The sequence below is a fragment of the Hemitrygon akajei genome, chromosome 23 (genome assembly GCF_048418815.1).
Source record: "Hemitrygon akajei chromosome 23, sHemAka1.3, whole genome shotgun sequence".
Classification (NCBI taxonomy): domain Eukaryota; kingdom Metazoa; phylum Chordata; class Chondrichthyes; order Myliobatiformes; family Dasyatidae; genus Hemitrygon; species Hemitrygon akajei.
Window position 1 is genome coordinate 27,537,053 of NC_133146.1, and position 18,756 is coordinate 27,555,808.

General features: G+C 41.9%; 1 protein-coding gene across 2 annotated transcripts in view; it reads left to right on the forward strand.

Annotated features, from left to right (window-relative positions):
- ank3b (ankyrin 3b) overlaps window positions 1-18,756 on the forward strand; it is a 634,594-nt gene that overhangs the window by 209,337 nt on the left and 406,501 nt on the right. The gene's annotated exons all lie outside the window — the stretch shown is intronic.

The window sequence follows — 18,756 nt, forward strand, 5'->3', positions numbered from 1 at the left end:
AAAGAATATCAAACCCAACACTTTCATTTACAATTACATGAAAGTAAAGATAATGTTTAGGTGATATTATAAGTGAAAATCGGCAGTGCAGACATCTATCTGGCTGTTTCTTCATTCCTTTCCAGTCATGATGAAGGGTCTCAGTGGAAATATCAACTGTCTATTGCCTGACATGCTGAGTTCCTCCAGTATTTTATGTATGTTGCATAATTACTCTGTTTTAGTTATATAGGCATCCGTTAGTCTCGTGAGACCATGGATTTGCACCTTGGCAGTCCTGGGCAGGGTTGTATGGGAGACCAGCAGGTGCCCATGGTGCAAGCCTTCCCCTCTCCATGCCACCGATGTTGTCCAAGGGAAGGGCACTCAGAGCCAAGCAGCTTGGCACCAGTGTCGTCGCAGAGCAATGTGTTGTTAAGTGTCTTGCTTCCTCAGCTGCCTCAACATGCTGCCTCAGCTGAGGCTCAAACCAGTGACCTTCAGATCACTAGACCGATGCCATATCCACTAGGCCACGTGCCAACACATACTGTTTTAGTATGTACTGGTATATCAAAGGAAGTAAAAGCATGTTTCCTTAGGACATCTTAAGGAAACTATTCAATCAGTGCTTGGGGGGGAGGGATTTGTCACTATATATCCTCTAACCACAATAAAGTTCCCAGAGGGTGACAGATCCCCATGGCCATGTTTCACATCCCAACAATTTCAAAGAAAGTGGTGAGAAAGTTGCCGATGTGTTTTCGAAGACAATTGATTTGTTATCAGACACCTCAAAAACAGATCATCAGGGATTTGTGAAGGGTAGGTGATACCTGATGAATTTGATTTGAACTTTTTAAGAAGGTGATTAAAAGTAGTGCATTTGGAGCTATGTTTATGGATGTTATTTGTTTGGATTTCCAGAACGCATTCAATAAACTTGCTCGTAGGTGTGTCCTACATTAGATGCATATAATGAAACGGAGGAGAGAAGTTGTGTCTGTAATTGGCTGACTAGTGTTACACTCACTTACTCATCACATTTATTAATGAGCTAGCTGAACTGGCTGGAAAATTCAAAGTTGTTTTGTATCAAACAGATCGGCAGTATGATGAGCATTATAGGTGGCACGGTAGCGTAGTGGTTAGCACTAGTGCTTGGTTACAGTGCCAGTGACCACGGTTCAATTCCCAACACTACCTGTAAGGTGTCTGTATGGTCTCCCTGTGACCACGTGGGTTCCCTCTGGGTGCTCCAGTCTCATCCCACAGTCCAAAGACGTACCAGTTGGTAGGTTAATTGGTGATTGTAATTTGTCCTAAAATGTGATTAGGGTAAGATTAAATAGGGGGATTGTTGGACAGCGTGGCTGAAAGGGCCAGAATGGCCTATTCCACACTGTATCTTTACTTTACTTTTATTGTCACCTAACAATTGATACTAGAGCGTACAATCATCACAGCGATATTTGATTATGCGCTTCGCGCTCCCTGAAGTACAAATTGAAGTAAATATAATAAATTATAAATCATAATTAGAAAATGGAAAAGGGAAAGTAAGGTAGTGCAAGTCAGGTCCAGATATTTGGAAGGTACGGCCCAGATCCAGGTCAGGATCCGTTCAGCAGTCTTATTACAGTTGGAAAGAAGCTGTTCCCAAATCTGGCTGTACGAATCTTCAAGCTCCTGAACCTTCTCCCGGAGGGAAGAGGGACAAAAAGTGTGTTGGCTGGGTGGGTCGTGTCCTTGATTATCCTGGCAGCACTGATCCGACAGCATACAGTGTAAAGTGAGTCCAAGGATGGAAGTTTGGTTTGTGTGATGTGCTGGGCTATGTTCACGATCTTCTGCAGCTTCTTCCGGTCTTAGACAGGACAACTTCCATACCAGGTTGTGATGCACCCTAGAAGAATGCTTTCTACGGTGCACCTATGAAAATTAGTGAGGGTTTTAGGGGACAGGCCAAATTTCTTCAGCTTTCTCAGGAAGTAAAGGCGCTGGTGGGCCTTCTTGGCAGTGGACTCTGCTTGGTTAGACCAAGTCAGGTCATTTGTGATATTCACCCTGAGGAACTTAAAGCTTTTGACCTGTTCCACCTGTGCACCACTGATGTAGATGGGGTCAATAAAATATGAAGACAATTTTAATGGATTAAGTGAATAGAACTCCTGTAGACAAGTGCCCATCCGCTTTGGGCCTTAACGTGACAGATCTGAGAATTATCTAAATGGTGACAGCAAACACGAGGAAATCTGCAGATGCTGGAAATTCAAGCAACACACACAAAATGCTGGTGGAATGCAGCAGGCCAGGCAGCATCTATAGGGAGAAGCACTGTCGACATTTGGGGCTGAGACGCTTTGTCAGGACTAACTGAAAGAAAAGATAGTAAGAGATTTGAAAGTAGGAAGGGGAGGGGAAAATCCAAAATGATAGGAGAAGACAGGAGGGGGTGGGGTAAAGCTAAGAGCTGGAAAGGTGATTGGCAAAAGGGATACAGAGCTGGAGAAGGGAAAGGATCATGAGATGGGAGGCCTAGGGAGAAAGAAAGGGGGAAGGGGAGCACCAGAAGGAGATGGAGAACAGGCAAAGAGTGATGGGCAGAGAGAGAAAATAAAAGGGGAGGGGGTAAATAAATAAATCAGGGATGGGGAAAGAAGGGGAGGAGGGGCAATAACGAAAGTTAGAGAAATCAATGTTCATGCCATCACGTTGGAGGCGACCCAGATGGAATATAAGGTGTTGTTCCTCCAACCTGAGTGTGGCTTCATCAAAGTTAGAGCAGTGGACATCTAGAGGGACTTAACAGTCCTTGTACATTAATCATTGAAATGCAAAACAATTATCAGAGCTTGGAAGTAATGCTACTGCTAGCTCATTCACTTTTGGAGAATTGTTTTCAGTCCTGAACATCAAGATATGCTGATATTGGAGGATTTGGACTGTAAATTCACCAAAAGGATTCCTGAACATTACGGCTTAAAAGTTGGAAGATGAATTGCAGTAACTGATGTTGCATGCCCTGGAATTTAGATGATTGAGACAGTTATTTCAAGGTATTAATTAAGACATAACATTTCCACCGATTGAGGATTTGAGGGCCTAAAACCAAAGATTAGAGCCTGACTTTTCAGGAGCAAAGTTAAGAAACATTTCCACATGCAAAGGACGGTAGACATTTGTAGCTCTCTTTTGCAAATGGGGATGGGTGAATTGTTAGTTCCTAATCTAAGGTATTGCCTGGTATGGGGCTCTAATGCAGAGGGTTGAAAGAGACTGCAATGGGTCATAGTCTCAGCCTGCTCCATCACGGGCACAAGCCACCCCACCATTGATGATATTTTCAAAAAGTGGTGTCTCAGAAAGATGGCATCCAGCGTTAAGGACCCTCACCATCTGGAACATGCCCCCTTCTCAATACTACCATCAGAGAGGGGGTACAGGAGCCTGAAGACCCACTCTCAACATTTTAGCAACAGCTTCTTCCCCTCTGACATCAGATTTCTGAACAGTCCATGAATGTTACTTCAGAATCCCTCTTTTGCGCTATTTATTTATTTTATATTTTTATTGTAACTTATAGTAATTATTTTACGTACTGCTGCTGCAAAGCAACAAATTTCTCAACCTGTGTCAAAGATAATAAATCTGATTTTGATTCTGAAGCTGGCATTTTTTGTGAGCCATATTAATGGATGTTCAGCTGCAGATCGTTTATTGAAAATCACAACAAATTCCAGTGGGATTGGAGTGTGTGAGGTAAATGACCTCTTTCTATTTCTACCTTTAACCCTTTTAGCTCTGGTGATAACTTTGTGAATCTGTCTTGTTGTCTGTCTAATGCGGGGTTCCCAACCTGAGGTCCACAGACACCTCGATTAATGGTAAGGCTCCATGGCATGAAAAAAGTTGGAAACTTGTGGTGTAAGGCAAATATATCCACCCTCTGCCACTTCTTTTTCACAGTATAAGTCTGAGGCTGGTTTTCCAAACTTCAATACATGAAAGTATTGTTTGTAAGCAGATTTATGTTTTAATATTATAATCCTTCATCCGTTAAGTCTTTATGTATCAAGCAATTGTTGGTGCTTTCTGAGTGACCAGTGTAATTTTGGTCTGCGAGAATAACTGAACATCATAACATATAATACATGATGATGTCTAAAATAAATCAGCATTATTGATTTTTGAAGCCAGTTTCAAATAATAAGATTACAAAGGAAATCAGATGCGCGGATTACCCAGAAATCAGACTAAGGTCACAAACGGTGAGACCAGAAGCAGCTCGCTAACTGCTTTCAGAATTCATAATTTGAGAATAACTTTGATTCGGGAATAAAGCTCTGCTGGTTTTTGGCACTAGTATTGTTTCACCTTTTTATTGAAAGGCAGCTGTGGAAATACATTAGAGTTTGAAAGAGAAGTCCGACTGCTGATAAATTTTCAGGCGAATCTGATGCTGTGTGATTCATTTGAAGATGTTCTGATTTTAATTTAACCAGTCTAACAGATATCTCCCAGGTTGGTCTCTCATATCAACACTTTTCATATCTATGGGCCAAATACCCTACACACTTTAGATTCAGTTCACAAAAAAAATACTCTGCATCCTTTCAAATCGACACCATCTCCTTGGTTCGTTTCTGCCTTGGTCTCCTCCTTCACTCACTTCAGAACAATATCACTCTGCTTTCCTCTTCCTCGGGTTTCCGCTTGTCTTCCTTCCTGCACCTCGTGCCCCCCCACCCCACCCAACATGTCTCCCTAGTCAGAGCTGATCATTCTTGTGTGGGCCTACCAGAATTGGTGATGATCAAAACGATTAACTGGTTTTGGAATTATGCATGAAAAGATTTGGAACTGATCTGATTTCTCCTATCATCAAATATATAAAAAAGTGTGTGTATGTAAGCCAGCAAGTGTCACATACTGAAGGCAGGAGTTGTGTATTTAATATTTCAGTAATATTTGAGTACTATTGTAAACATATTGTTTGATTAAGCATTCTTTGTTGTTTAAATAATTGATTATGGCTAAATGTGCAAAGTACGTGAATGACATACGTCATCACGCCACTTTTGTGATATGTGCTCGCCTCGCTTAAAGAACAACAAAAAAACAAAGTTAAACTCTCATTCCCAGCTTTCTTTTTTCCTCTCAAATAGTTTTTATGTTTTGGAGTTACAAAACATAACAGGAGTTAATACCTTGAGGAAAGGAGCAGAGAGGGGACAACAATGCAGGAAGGTGGCCCCAGTTTGAAGTGCAGGAGACTAGCAGATTCTCTGCCTCATAGGATTCTCAGACCATCTGCTTAAAACAGAGAATGAACATTTCAGCCTTCTTTGTCAACAACAACCACTTGTCCGTAATTTGAAAAATGCTCCAAAGTGATTGACAGAAATAGAATTGGAGGAAACAAAAGACAAGAAAATGAAAGAGATGTTAGTAGGAGAAGAAGAGGTATTTTAATTGGATAGTTCTAATGAAGTAGAAGTGGGGTCACAAATAGAATGTAGATGTATCACGAGGGCATTTAGATTCAAATAAATTGTGAAAGGTATTGGAAAAAAACTGAAGCATTTTGTCCAAAACATGGAATTTAAAGTCATATTACTGTTGATTTTAATCCCTGTAGATGCGATGGAATAGTGCATATGTGCTATCCACATTTGCTTACAAAAACATGACAAAACTGCTGACATCTGAAACGACCCATGACTAAATTATTTTCTAATAGTCCAGTAAGAATGATGTATGAACATTAATAATGGTGGCAAAGTGTGTTCCTGCAGTAGAAGTTGATCAATAGTCACAACGTTGTCTCGTAGCTAAGAAGAAATTGTGGAGAGATGAAGATAACAGTTGTAACTAAACACATGGCGTCTGACAGTGACTACCAGCATGCTTCATTCTCCATCCACATTCCTGACGCAGTACTCGCCCTGCAATTCTTGCATTGTGTGCCGTTACTGGTGTTGAGCTGCCTACTATTGAAATCTAATCATTTAGGATACTGTTTGAGCAGCAGCTGAGAGGGAATTTCCCAATTACGGGCAGTGTGGCAGTGCTGTCACAAGAAGGCACTATTACCCAGGGAGGGGAAAATGATTTTTATTTGTTCTGGCAGAATATTGTTTTTTTAGCATTTTGGTATTACATAAGGTAAGAGAAAGGCCTTTTGCCTGAAGCAAGTATGCTGTTTGTTTTTACTTGGTTCTAAGTATCTTAAAGAGCTATTGGGGGAAAAAAAAGGATTTCTTAAACTGTGTAGTGAAGTTCTGTGTCTTAGTTCTAGATTCCAGCCTAATAAAGAATATGGGTCCTTTTACTGAGCTATTTCTGTCCCAATAAGCTAGGGACTGCAACCTTCAGATTGTTTTTATCTTTGCCTTGTTTTGAACTTCATGCAATCTACACCATTACTTTTTGAGAGTGAGTGGATCACCTCCTTAAAAGTTCAAAGTACATTTATTATCTAAGCATGTATACTATATACAATCGTGAGATTAAGGATGTCTGTATTCAATTAGGAAAAGAGCGAGAGCTTTTCTCTTTGAAGTGATGGCAGATGAGACGTGCCTTGATAGAGGTGTATATGATGATAAGAGACATAGATAGAGTGGATACCCAGAGACTTTTGTACCAGAGCAGAAGTGGCTAATACTTGGGGACATAATTTTAAAGAACAAAGTATAGGGGCATGTCAGAGGTAAGTTTTTTACATAGAGTGGCAGGTGCATTGAATGCCCTGCCATGTATACGTTTGGGATATATATTGGGGCGACATGGTAGCATTGTGGTTAGCACAATGCTTTACAGTACAGGCGACCCGGGTTCAATTCCCGCCGCTGCCTGTAAGGAGTTTGTACGCTCTCCCTGTGATGCATGAGATTCCTCCTCCCACGGTCCAAAGACATACCAATTGGTAGTTTAATTGCTCTTTGGTAACTTGTTCTGTGATTAGGCTAGGATTAAACTGGGAGATTGCTGGGCCTCATGGCTTGAAGGGCCAAAAGAGCCGATTCCTCGTTGTAGCTCAATAACTACTTTAAGAAACTCTTAGATAGGTGCATGGATGATAGAAAAATGGAGGGCGCTGTGTGAAAGAATTGGTCATGGTAGGTTATAAGGTCAGCACAACATCGTGGGCCTAAGGGCTGTATTGCGCTGTTGTGTGCTCTGTGTTCTCTGGAGGCTCGGTGCTCAGTGGTTTTGCTTTCCATTTCTGCTGCCCACTTTGGGAGCACGCCAACATTGAGATCCTTGAGCACAGGATGGAATTGGTGCAGGAGCCTCAACTTCATAGTCCAAGTTCAAAGCCCCCAATGACCCATGGCTTCTCTCTTGCATGCAGTGGACTGAACTTGCACTTGTATAGATTGCTTTGAGGGCAAGTACAAGAACTCACTTTTTGGAGTGGGATATGTGTATCTGTAATGTTATTGGAAGAAAGTGCAGGTGCACTTTTTTTTAAAGATTAGCTTTACTGGTCATGTGTACATCAAAACACACATTGAAATGCATCGTTTGTGTCAAATCAAATCGGCAAGAATTCTGGGGGATGTCCACAAGTGTTGCTATGCTTCTGGCAGCATCGTGACATCCCACACTCACCAACCCTCACTGTATGTCTTTGGAATGTGCAAGGAAACTGGAACACCCGTAGGAAATCTATGTGGTCACGGGGAGAATGTGCAAACCTCTTACAGACAGTAATTGAGCCCTGATCTTACACCTGATGCTGTAAACTGATACAGTAACTGCTCTGCTACTGTGATACCCAATAACTTTTATAAGTATTTGTGCCCCTTGCCTATACACCACCTCTGGCCTGTTTAATTGTATGTAAAAGTGAGCCTCGTTAATAATGGACTTGCACCCAGCACGTTCCTATCGTGATGTTCAAGGGGTAGACCTGCTTTTAACAGTGTTTCCTGTAGTTGGCTGTGAAATTAAATAGTTCACATCTTGCTATTTTTCTGCTATATTGGATTGAATCCCTGATGTTTGCACATTTTACACATTTTTCAATGAATACTTTTCAAATAAAGTCTGGTTTGTTAATTCTTTGTTGGCAATAATATATTGCATTCACATAGCATCTTTAGTATATCCGTTATCATCATGACTTGCCTTACCAAATGGTAAATGCTAAATGTTCTTTACAACTTGCGCAGTTTGATCGAGGCGCTTTGATGTGATCTGCAGCCGTTGACACGGCGCTGAACGGATGACTCAGTGACTGTGGCCGCGGCCTTTGGCACCTGGGCCTGCTTCACTTGCTTCAGCGGCTTATGGCTGTCAACTCACTTATGGAGATTCTGCAGTTTGATGTTTAATGTTCTGTGTGTTATTTGTTCGCTTTTTGTTGTTTGTGTGATTTGTTCTTTGATATTCACATGTTTGATGGTCTTGTGGGGGTTTTTTTCCTTTAAATGGGTTCTATGGTGTTTCTTTGTTTTGTGGCTGTCTGCAAGAAGACGAATTGCAAGGCTGTATACTTTGATGATAAATATACTTTGAACCATTTCTACCTTAGCAACACAGTCCATCTGCCTCAGTTCACCTGTTGCTAAAATTTTCATCCAAGCTTTTCTCCCCTCTATACTTAACTGTTCCATTATTTTCCAACCATCCTCCTTAAACATAACGTAATTAAAAATGTTCTTGCATTTATTCCAACCTGCACATAGTCACATTCAAGCACTGTGTACTGTCCCACACTAACCCCAGTGCAACAGTACCTGGATTTAAAAATGCACACGGTTTTGGTTGGATCCTTTGATGCCCTTGCCTTTCTCGTTCTCTCTATCTCCATGTAACCTTCTGAGAATGTTACACACACAAAATGTGTTCTGTCTGATCTGCTGAGGTCCTCCAGAATTTTGAGTGTGTTGCTCTGGATTTCAAGCATCTGCAGAATCTCATGTGTTTATGATGTACTTCCGAGAAAATGCATTCCTCAAACTTTGGCCAGTATTTTCAGTCAATAAGGTGCCAGATCTAAAGTTATTGGGGAAAAAGTAAAAGTTCACGGTGTAGGAGGTAATATTACTGGCATGTGTAGAAGATTGGATGGTGAGCAGGAACCAGGAATATCCAGACCCTCTGAAATAAAAGAAAACATTTTTGTAAAATTGCCATCTGTCTCCCTCTCTGGCTTACTGTTCCAGCAAGGTCCAACACAATATAAAGGAAAACACCTCTTCTTTCAGTCCAGGCATGTTAGAGCTGCAGATTCTCCAACCTAGGGAACTCAATTTTTTTTTGCGTGATTTGCCCGTTAAGTCTCCTTTCTTCTTTGGTCAACATTTGCCTCCACAGATTAAGCTTGGCCAGCTAGGTTCTTCCAGCAGGTTTTATTTGCTGCAGCTTCCAACACCTGCAGAATTCTGTTTTCCTTGGAGCAATGAAATTTGAGAGGACACTTACAGAAATGTAATTGATAGTGACTGTTTTTCTGATAGTTGATAGTGAGAAGCTGCTCTCGTTAGCAAATGGCTAAAGGACAGATAGTGTCATCGGGTCATGGAACATGAAAGGGGCCCTTCGACCCATTTGGTTTATGCCAAACTGTTAATCTGCCTGCACCTGGACCATACCCCTCAATACTCCCCCCATCCACGTACATATCCAAACCTTCCGCGCTTGCAGCATCCCTGAATGAAGAAACACCCCCTCAGGTTCCTCTTCAATATTTCACTTTTCACCCTTAACCTATGACCTTGAGTGCTAGCCTCACCCAATCTCAGTGGAAAAAAAAGCCTATTTAAATTTACTCTATCTATAACCCTCATAATTTCTATCAAGTCTCTCTTCTTTCTCCTGTGCTCCAGGAAATAAAGTCTTAACCTATTCAACCTTTTCGCGTAGCTCAGTCTTCAAGTCCCAGCAATATCCTTGTAAATTTTCTCTATACTCTTTCAATCTTATTGATACCTTTCCTGTAGGTTGGTGACCAGAATTACACAGTTTTCCAAATTTGGCCTTACCAATGTCTTATATTACTTCAACATAGCTTCCCAACTCCTGTACTTAGTACTCTGATTTATGAAGGACAATTTGCCAAAATCTCTCTTTATCATCCTATCAACCAGTTTCAAGGAATTATCGGCCTGTCTTTCCAGATCCCCTTATTCTACTGCACACCTGAGTGCACTCCATTCACTGTGTAAGACCAACCATGGTTTGTTCTTCCAAAGTGCAACACCTCACACTTGTTTACATTAAATTCCATCTGCTATTTTTCGATCACCTTCCTCAATGTCTATCTGCTCCCAATCTTGGTGTCACCCACAAATTTGCTGATCCAGTTTACACATTATCAATAAAATCATTAATATAGCTGGCAAACAACAATGAAACTCACACTAATCCCTGTGGCACACTTCTAGTCACAGGCCTCTAGTTAGAGATTCAACATCTACTACCATTTTCTGACTTCTACCACTAAACATATGTTAAATCCAATTGACTACATTATCCTGATTGTCAAAGACTGAACCTTCTGACCCAGCCTTCCATGCGGGACCCTGTCAAAGGCCTTTCTAAAGTGCATGTAGATGACATCTACTGCCTTTCTTTAGTTGACTTTCCTGGTAACCCCCTTGAAAAACTCTATAAGATTAGTTAGACACAATCTGCCATGCGCGAAGCCACATTGACTAAATCCTAATCAGGCCAGTTCTATCTAAATACTTACATATTCTGTCCCTTAGAAAACCTTAAATAATTTACCCACTACTGACATCAGGCTCACTGGCCTATAAATTCCCAACATATTCTTAGAGCATTTCTGGAATAACAGAACAACGTTAGCTATCTTCCAGTCCTCCCGCACCACACCCCTGGCCAATGACATTTTAAATACCTTTGCCAGGTCCCCTGTAATTTCTGTACTTGCCTCCCACAAGCTCCCACAGCACGTCAGGCCCTGGGGATTTATCCACCCTAGTTTACCTCAAGGCAGCAAGCACCTCCTCTTTCGTAATACAGATAAGGTCCATGACCTTACTACTGTTCTGCCTCAGTTCTATAGACTCTGTGTCCATCCTCTAATCAAATACAGATGTCAAAATTCCATTTCAGATCTCTCTCATCTCTTTCAGTGCTCCTCAAGTGCCTCATTTGTTCCTTGCTGCCTACGTACCTCCTCCTTCTTCTTAAACAGGACCTCAACATCCCTTGAGAACCAAGGTTTCTTAAAACTGTTGGTCTGTCTAATTACTCTAACAGGAACATACTATGTACTCTCCATATTTCAGTTTTGAAGGCCTCTCACTTACTAAGCACTCCTTTACCAGAAAATAACCAATCACAATCCACTCCTGCCAGATCCTTTCTGGTGCCATCAAAATTGGCCTTTTCCCAGTTTTGAATCTCATCACAAGGACCCATCCTATTCTTCTTCATAATTATCTTGACATTAATAGGATTATGATCACTATATTCAAAGTATTCATCTAGACATACTTCTGACACCTGCCTTGTCTCGTTCCCGTAAAGGAGAAACATTCTCTCTAGCTGGGACCTTTATATGCTGATTAAAGGAACTTTCCTGAATACATTTGACACACTCTATCCCATCCAGCCTTTTTACAGAATGGGAGTCTGTCAATATATGGAAAGTTAAAATCCCCTATTATAACAACCTTATGTTTCTTGCAACAGTCTGCGATCTCTCTGCAAATTTGTTTCTCTAAGTCGTTCTGACTGTTAGGTGTTCTGTAATGTAGCCCCATTAACATGGTCATACTTTCTGATTACTCAGTTCCACCGATAACGCCTGGCTGTATGAGTTCTTCAGTCTGTCCTGGCTGAGCACTGTAATGTCATTTTCCCTGACAGGTAATGCTACCCTTTCTCCTTAAACCCCTCCCACTCTGTCATGTCTAAAACGAGAGAACCCTGAAACACTGAGCTGCCAGTTCCTGCCCCTCCTGTAACTGTGTCACCCATGGCTACAATATCATAATTCCACATGCTGAGCTTTGCTCCAAGCTCATTTGCCTTACCTACAGTACTTCCTGCATTGAAATAGACACAACTCAGCAAACTAGTCCCACCGTGCTCAACCTTTCATTCTCGTCTTTGTATGTAGGCTTAACAATTACTTTCACCACAACTACTCCACTATGCTCTGGCACCCTGGTTCTCATCCTCCTGAAACTCTAGTCTAACACTCTTCCCCCCCCCCCCCCAAGTGCACCACTAACATACTTTCCTGCAAGGATATTGGTTCCCTCTAGTTCAGGTGCAAGCTGCCTGTTTGTACGCCCCACCTTCCCCAGAAGAGAGCCTAATGATTGAAAAGTCTGAAACCCTCCCCCTTGTACCACCTCCTTAGCCACATGATAATCTGAATTATATTCCTATTTCTAGTCTCACTGGCATGGGTAACAATCCTGAGATCACCAGTTTGGAGATCCTGCCCTTTAACTTAATTCCTAACTCCATGAACTCACTTAGCAGGACCTCATCAACATGTAACATTCCATCCAGGAATATCATTCTTGTCCACAGGACCACCCTGTCTGTTCCCTAACCAACGAATCTTCTATCACTGCTCCTTACCTCTTCTCCCACCTTCCCTTCTGAGTCACAGAGTCAGAGATCTGATTGCTGCAGCTTTCCTCTGCTTGGTCATTGCTCCCCCAACCGTATCTAAAATAATGTACTTACTATTGAGGGGAATGGCCACTGGGGTACCCTGCATTGGCCGCCTTTCCCTTTTCCTCTCCAGACCATCACCAAGGTAACTGTGTCCTACCTTCTATGCTTAACTACCTCCCCGTAATTCCTGTCAATCAACCCTTTCATCTCCATGGCCTGGGGTACATCCAGCTCTAGTTCCAGTTCCTTAACACGGTCTGAAAGAAGCTGCAGCTGGATGCACTTTTTGCAGGTGTAGTCGTCAGGGATACTCGAGATCTCCCTGTCTTCCTACATCTGCAAGAGAAGCACACAGCTGTACTGACTGTCATCGCCACTGCTCTAACTGTGCAGTAAGAAAGAGAGAATAAACGAAACAGAGAAATAAAGAGAGAGAAAAAGAAACTTATCCTTAGTCTCCACCCTTTTCACCAAAGCCTCTTGAGGAAAAGCCTCAGCTCTCCACTGCCCCTTCCCAGTAATACAATGGCCATTTTACTTAGATATAGCTTCATTCTATTGGCTCTTACCAAGTGCCTAATAGTTTGCATTATCTCAAGCTCTGCAGGAAGTCCCGACAGAAACAACTTGCTTTTTAAATTTAATGTGTTTTTCTCTTCCAGAAGTAACTGCATGCGCAATCACAAAAGATTCAGAAGGTGATATGAGGAAAGTATTTTACTCAGAGAGCAGTGATTATTGAAAATTCATGGTGTATGAGGGTGCTAAAAACAAAATCAATCAATGCCTTCACTGCAAGGTAATCAAGAGAGAATAATTTTCAAGACCATGGGGAAAGAGTGGAGTAATAATATTGCTCTGTTCGTCACCAGCATGGACTCAGTGGTCCATAGCTGCCTCCTTGTAACAATTCTATGATTCATAGCTAAGTGGTATCAAGTTAGCACACTTAAATAGGTTGCTGCTGTATGTTTAATTGTGACCTTGTAGGCTACAAATTGCAGAAAGGTTCCTGTTCCTGTACAGGCTTTAGGAACTGGAGGGATTTTCAATATTTTGCGTAAATTCCAATGAAGTAAGCTGTTCTGTAACATAGTAGAAATCATTTTCCTTTTATTTTTCTTGTCTATCCACATTTCTGACTAACTCTTGGAACTTTTGAAAATGAGAGAAAACTGTCTGTTTCAGACTTGCTGCCTGTCTAGTTTTGAAGAAACTTCCAGCTTTTATCAACCTGTAGTTTAAAAAAAATACATTGGCATCTTTTAAGTAATTTTGTTCAGCAAAAAAACAGGCAAGATGAAATTTTAAAAAGCTTGAAACGGCAGAGTAAAACATTCTGCACTTGATTTATCTGTATGTTTGTATTTGAATTGAATACTTGCAATTGTTTGTAAACTTCTTGTTTGCACAATATCAGCAGTAGTTTGCTGAGTCTGCCGAAACTCTTAGCAGATTGTCACTGAGAGTCTCACTGTTTGAAAAGAGTATGACAGGTCTTGTGAATGGTCAATCATTGTCATACATTATTCCTTGTTGTGCGCCATATACTGCAGCAAAGGCTACAGCCCACTTAGTTTGGAAAGGTTTGTGTTATCCTGCGGCCATGAAAAGTCGAATTATTCTGATTCAGATTTATTATCACATGTACTTTGAAACATGCGGCAAAAAGCAACATTTATGTTGACAACCAACACACCCAAGGATGTGCTGGGGGCAGCCCACAAGTGGCACCACACATTCTGCCCATTTTTTACATAGAAATTGACCAGCGGGTACAAGTACTGATCAATTGGTTACATTGTGTGTGTTCAAATTCTTTATTTGCATAATCAATCATCAGTCACACTACAATAATACCAGTATTAGTAGCCAATAGAATCTGTATGTTAAAGGATAATAATACTAAAGAATTAGTCAAAATAACTGACCAATAGTGTCACGCTAGAGCCCTTCGTTTTCATCCTGATGGTTTCTCCGTATGCCAAATGGCTCCAGTCCCCTGCTGTGCAAAGAGAAGCTATACTCTTCAAAAAACATTCTTACCTGGGCTGACTGCACACTCTCTGTAAACTATCCTTACCTGGGCTGACTGCACACTCTCTGTGAAACATCCTTACCTGGGCTGACTGCACCCTCTCTGTAAAACATTCTTACCTGGGCTGACTGCACACTCTCTGTAAACTATCCTTACCTGGGCTGACTGCACACTCTCTGTAAAACATCCTTACCTGAGCTGACTGCACCCTCTCTGTAAAACATCCTTACCTGAGCTGACTGCACACCCTCTGTGAAACATCCTTACCTGGGCTGACTGCACACTCTCTGTGAAACATCCTTACCTGGGCTGACTGCACACTCTCTGTGAAACATCCTTACCTGGGCTGACTGCACACTCTCTGTGAAACATCCTTACCTGGGCTGACTGCACACTCTCTGTGAAACATCCTTACCTGGGCTGACTGCACACTCTCTGTGAAACATCCTTACCTGGGCTGACTGCACCCTCTCTGTAAAACATTCTTACCTGGGCTGACTGCACACTCTCTGTAAACTATCCTTACCTGGGCTGACTGCACACTCTCTGTAAAACATCCTTACCTGAGCTGACTGCACCCTCTCTGTAAAACATCCTTACCTGAGCTGACTGCACACCCTCTGTGAAACATCCTTACCTGGGCTGACTGCACACTCTCTGTGAAACATCCTTACCTGGGCTGACTGCACACTCTCTGTGAAACATCCTTACCTGGGCTGACTGCACACTCTCTGTAAAGTATCCTTACCTGGGCTGACTGCATACTCTCTGTGAAACATCCTTACCTGGGCTGACTGCACACTCTCTGTAAAACATCCTTACCTGGGCTGACTGCACACTCTCTGTGAAACATCCTTACCTGGGCTGACTGCACACTCTCTGTGAAACATCCTTACCTGGGCTGACTGCATACTCTCTGTGAAACATCCTTACCTGGGCTGACTGCACACTCTCTGTAAAACATCCTTACCTGGGCTGACTGCACACTCTCTGTGAAACATCTTTACCTGGGCTGACTGCACACTCTCTGTGAAACATCCTTACCTGGGCTGACTGCACACTCTCTGTGAAACATCTTTACCTGGGCTGACTGCACACTCTCTGTGAAACATCTTTACCTGGGCTGACTGCACACTCTCTGTAAAACATCCTTACCTGGGCTGACTGCACACTCTCTGTGAAACATCCTTACCTGGGCTGACTGCACACTCTCTGTGAAACATCCTTACCTGGGCTGACTGCACACTCTCTGTAAAGTATCCTTACCTGGACATTACCTACCCCTTACTTTGCTGCAAATTCCATGCTGCACTCCTGGACTCAGAGGTGATCCTAGCAGCAGAAGAGAGGACAAATGCACAGCCATGGGAGTTGGCACTGAGCTGACCCTCAGAGTATTTAGCTGGTGATGCTCTACAGAACCACTGGCCAGAGTTAATTGTATTTTGGTTTATGAATTTGCCCAGATTTGCACAGTTAATGGCATGAATAAAGCCACTGTCTTTATTGAAATGAAGTGAGGCTATCTTGAACAATATATCATCTGGTTTAGACAAGAATCCTGTTAACCTGTTATTCCATGTGGATATGGGACAGCTGTGGTCGGGTGTTGCTCCCTGGATTCATGAATCAGTGAGACCGGAGTTCGAGGCCTTATGTTCAGTTATCATTGGATGCTGGGGTCAATGCCGAGGATTGAATCAGAAGTCTGGAAGATTAGGCCCGTTGGTTGGAGCCAAGCCTGCGAATCTCTGTGAGGTTGCTAGGGAACTCGAAGGTCCAATGTCTGTGAGTCCAAGCCCGCTGCAGGCTGAAGTCTGTCTGCCCTGGGGTTAGATGACTATATGAGTGTGGGTGCGAATGGGGCTTGTTTAGCTGTTGTTGTTGCTTGTTGTGTTCTGTGTTGTCTTGCTAAACATTGTGGGCATGCCATGTTGGAGCCAGAATGTTGGTGACACTTGCTAGCTGTTCCTAGTACATCTTTAGGCATGTGGTTTTAATCAAACAGCAAATTTGCACTTTATGTTTTAATGTACATATGATGAAAAAACCTGAATCTGAGCACTTTGGAAGATCTTAAAGTCATAAAGTGTAGAGAAATGCAGTTGTGTTTCTAATGTAACCAGACGAATGCATGATGAATTAGGTCATATATTCGTACTTAATAAGATAAGGTGGCATTTGGCGCACTGGATACACACAGGCTCCAAATACTCCAACTCCAAAGGTCGGAAGGTTGATTTATGATCAATTCTTCAATTCTCCGAGTAGCCACGAAAGCAAGAAAGAAAAGAAAGGCTTGTTCTCGGAGATGTCTTTAGCTTGACGAGGTTGAGGAGAGCTATTCGGATGTTGGTGGTTGACTGAGAGAACAGGTGACACCGTACCAATGTGCACATATTGTGTAATCCTTGGAACTGCACAGAACACTTGCTATTGTGAGCCTTGTATGTGAGCACCAGCGGTACTGTAACTTACTAATCGATCCTGATTACTGGCTGGGTTTCAATATTTTAATTTAGATTTAAAAAAGGAACAGATCTGAACTTTGGATGCAAAAGTGATCTGGCTTGGTTCCATTTCTGGGTCATATATCCATTTGTATACAATAGGTTAGTTTTACACCTACGACTATCAGTTTTGATTGGCTCACGTTAAAGTCAGGATTTTCCACCTTTGTCACCCAATCACATAATTGGCTTTTCATTTTCTCTGCATCTGCTTCAAGGAAACTGAAATAGATCAGGTTCATACGTGTCACGCTTTAACCATTCATAGTCAATTGATGCGATTATTCCAAATGTTGATGCAGGGGGAGCTAACTGACATCAATATTACTTAGACCAGGAGAAGGAAAGATAAAGATCATCTCTACTGTTACCCTGCACACGTTGTCAAATGCTGATAATGGTGCTTATAGTTTATTTTGTAAAATTATTTTATTCTCCGTCTCTAACTAGAAATGTAACCACACGTACACTCAACCCATGGAATGGATCAAACTAAAGAAACTGATGCAGCCAAACTGGAGAGTGAAAATTTCCCTCTCCGACATAAACCGAAGACCGCATTATAAGCAAATAAGGAATCCCAGCCCCCGGGCCTACCTCCACTTCTGACATTTGCTCCTAATCTAGCGTTTTCCATAATCTCTTTTGAAAATTTTGAAAAGCGTTAAATTTACATTAGCCTTCTATTCGGTAAAAAAATGATTAAATACTAATTCTTTCATATAAGTTATTAATAGCTGGTTTTGTTTCAGACTGAACAATAGCCTTTTCACTATATTTCTGATTACAGAAATATTTGTTGCAGCTCAGGCCATTGGTGTAAAGTCAGCAGAGAGAGATGCTCCTATAATATTTGGTGCGACATGGCTTTTTTATTATTCCAAGGGGAAGGCTCCATTTTCTATCTATAATTTCAGATGTTACTACGTTGTAGCCCTATACTGGCTGCCGTGTATTTTCTCTCTCTCTCTCTCTCTCCCTCTCTCCCTCCCTCTCTCTCTCTCTCCCACCCATCATGAATATTCAAAAGCTGCAGTCAGTAGCACCAAGAGCGCAGGTGGCAAAAAAATACAATCAAATGATATAAATCTCTTCACGGCTCCAGAAATGGATGTTAACACGGGTGGAATGATTGTAGAGAAATAAGGAATTTTTTTTGCTTTTACCCTTCTTGTCAAAGAAAGTGAATTGAGGTTAGCCCTAGGGACGGCCCTTGCTACTGTAGTGATTGTACTGTGAGCTAGAGTGATTACATATTTAGTTCTGTCATGCAGTACACAGTAAAGACCAAACCTCAAGGGGAAACTCTGCCACAGCTAACAGGAGCAATGTTTTAAAATACATTGGTGGAATCTTTTAGGGGACAATGCGGCTGTCCAGGGACTCGGCTCCTCCATTTCTTCACAACGAAATGTTTGGCCTATATGGACAAATGGAAATTTAATGTATTTTTTTCCCTGCCTCTGTCTGCACCAGCAGTGTGGAAAGACCCGTTCCACTGTACTGCAGGTTTGATGTGTGTCCTTATGCCTGCTGGTTTGAATGGAAAATAATGCATCTGCGTGAGATGACAAGACTTAATAATTTGTAAAAAATTGACTGTTACGGTAT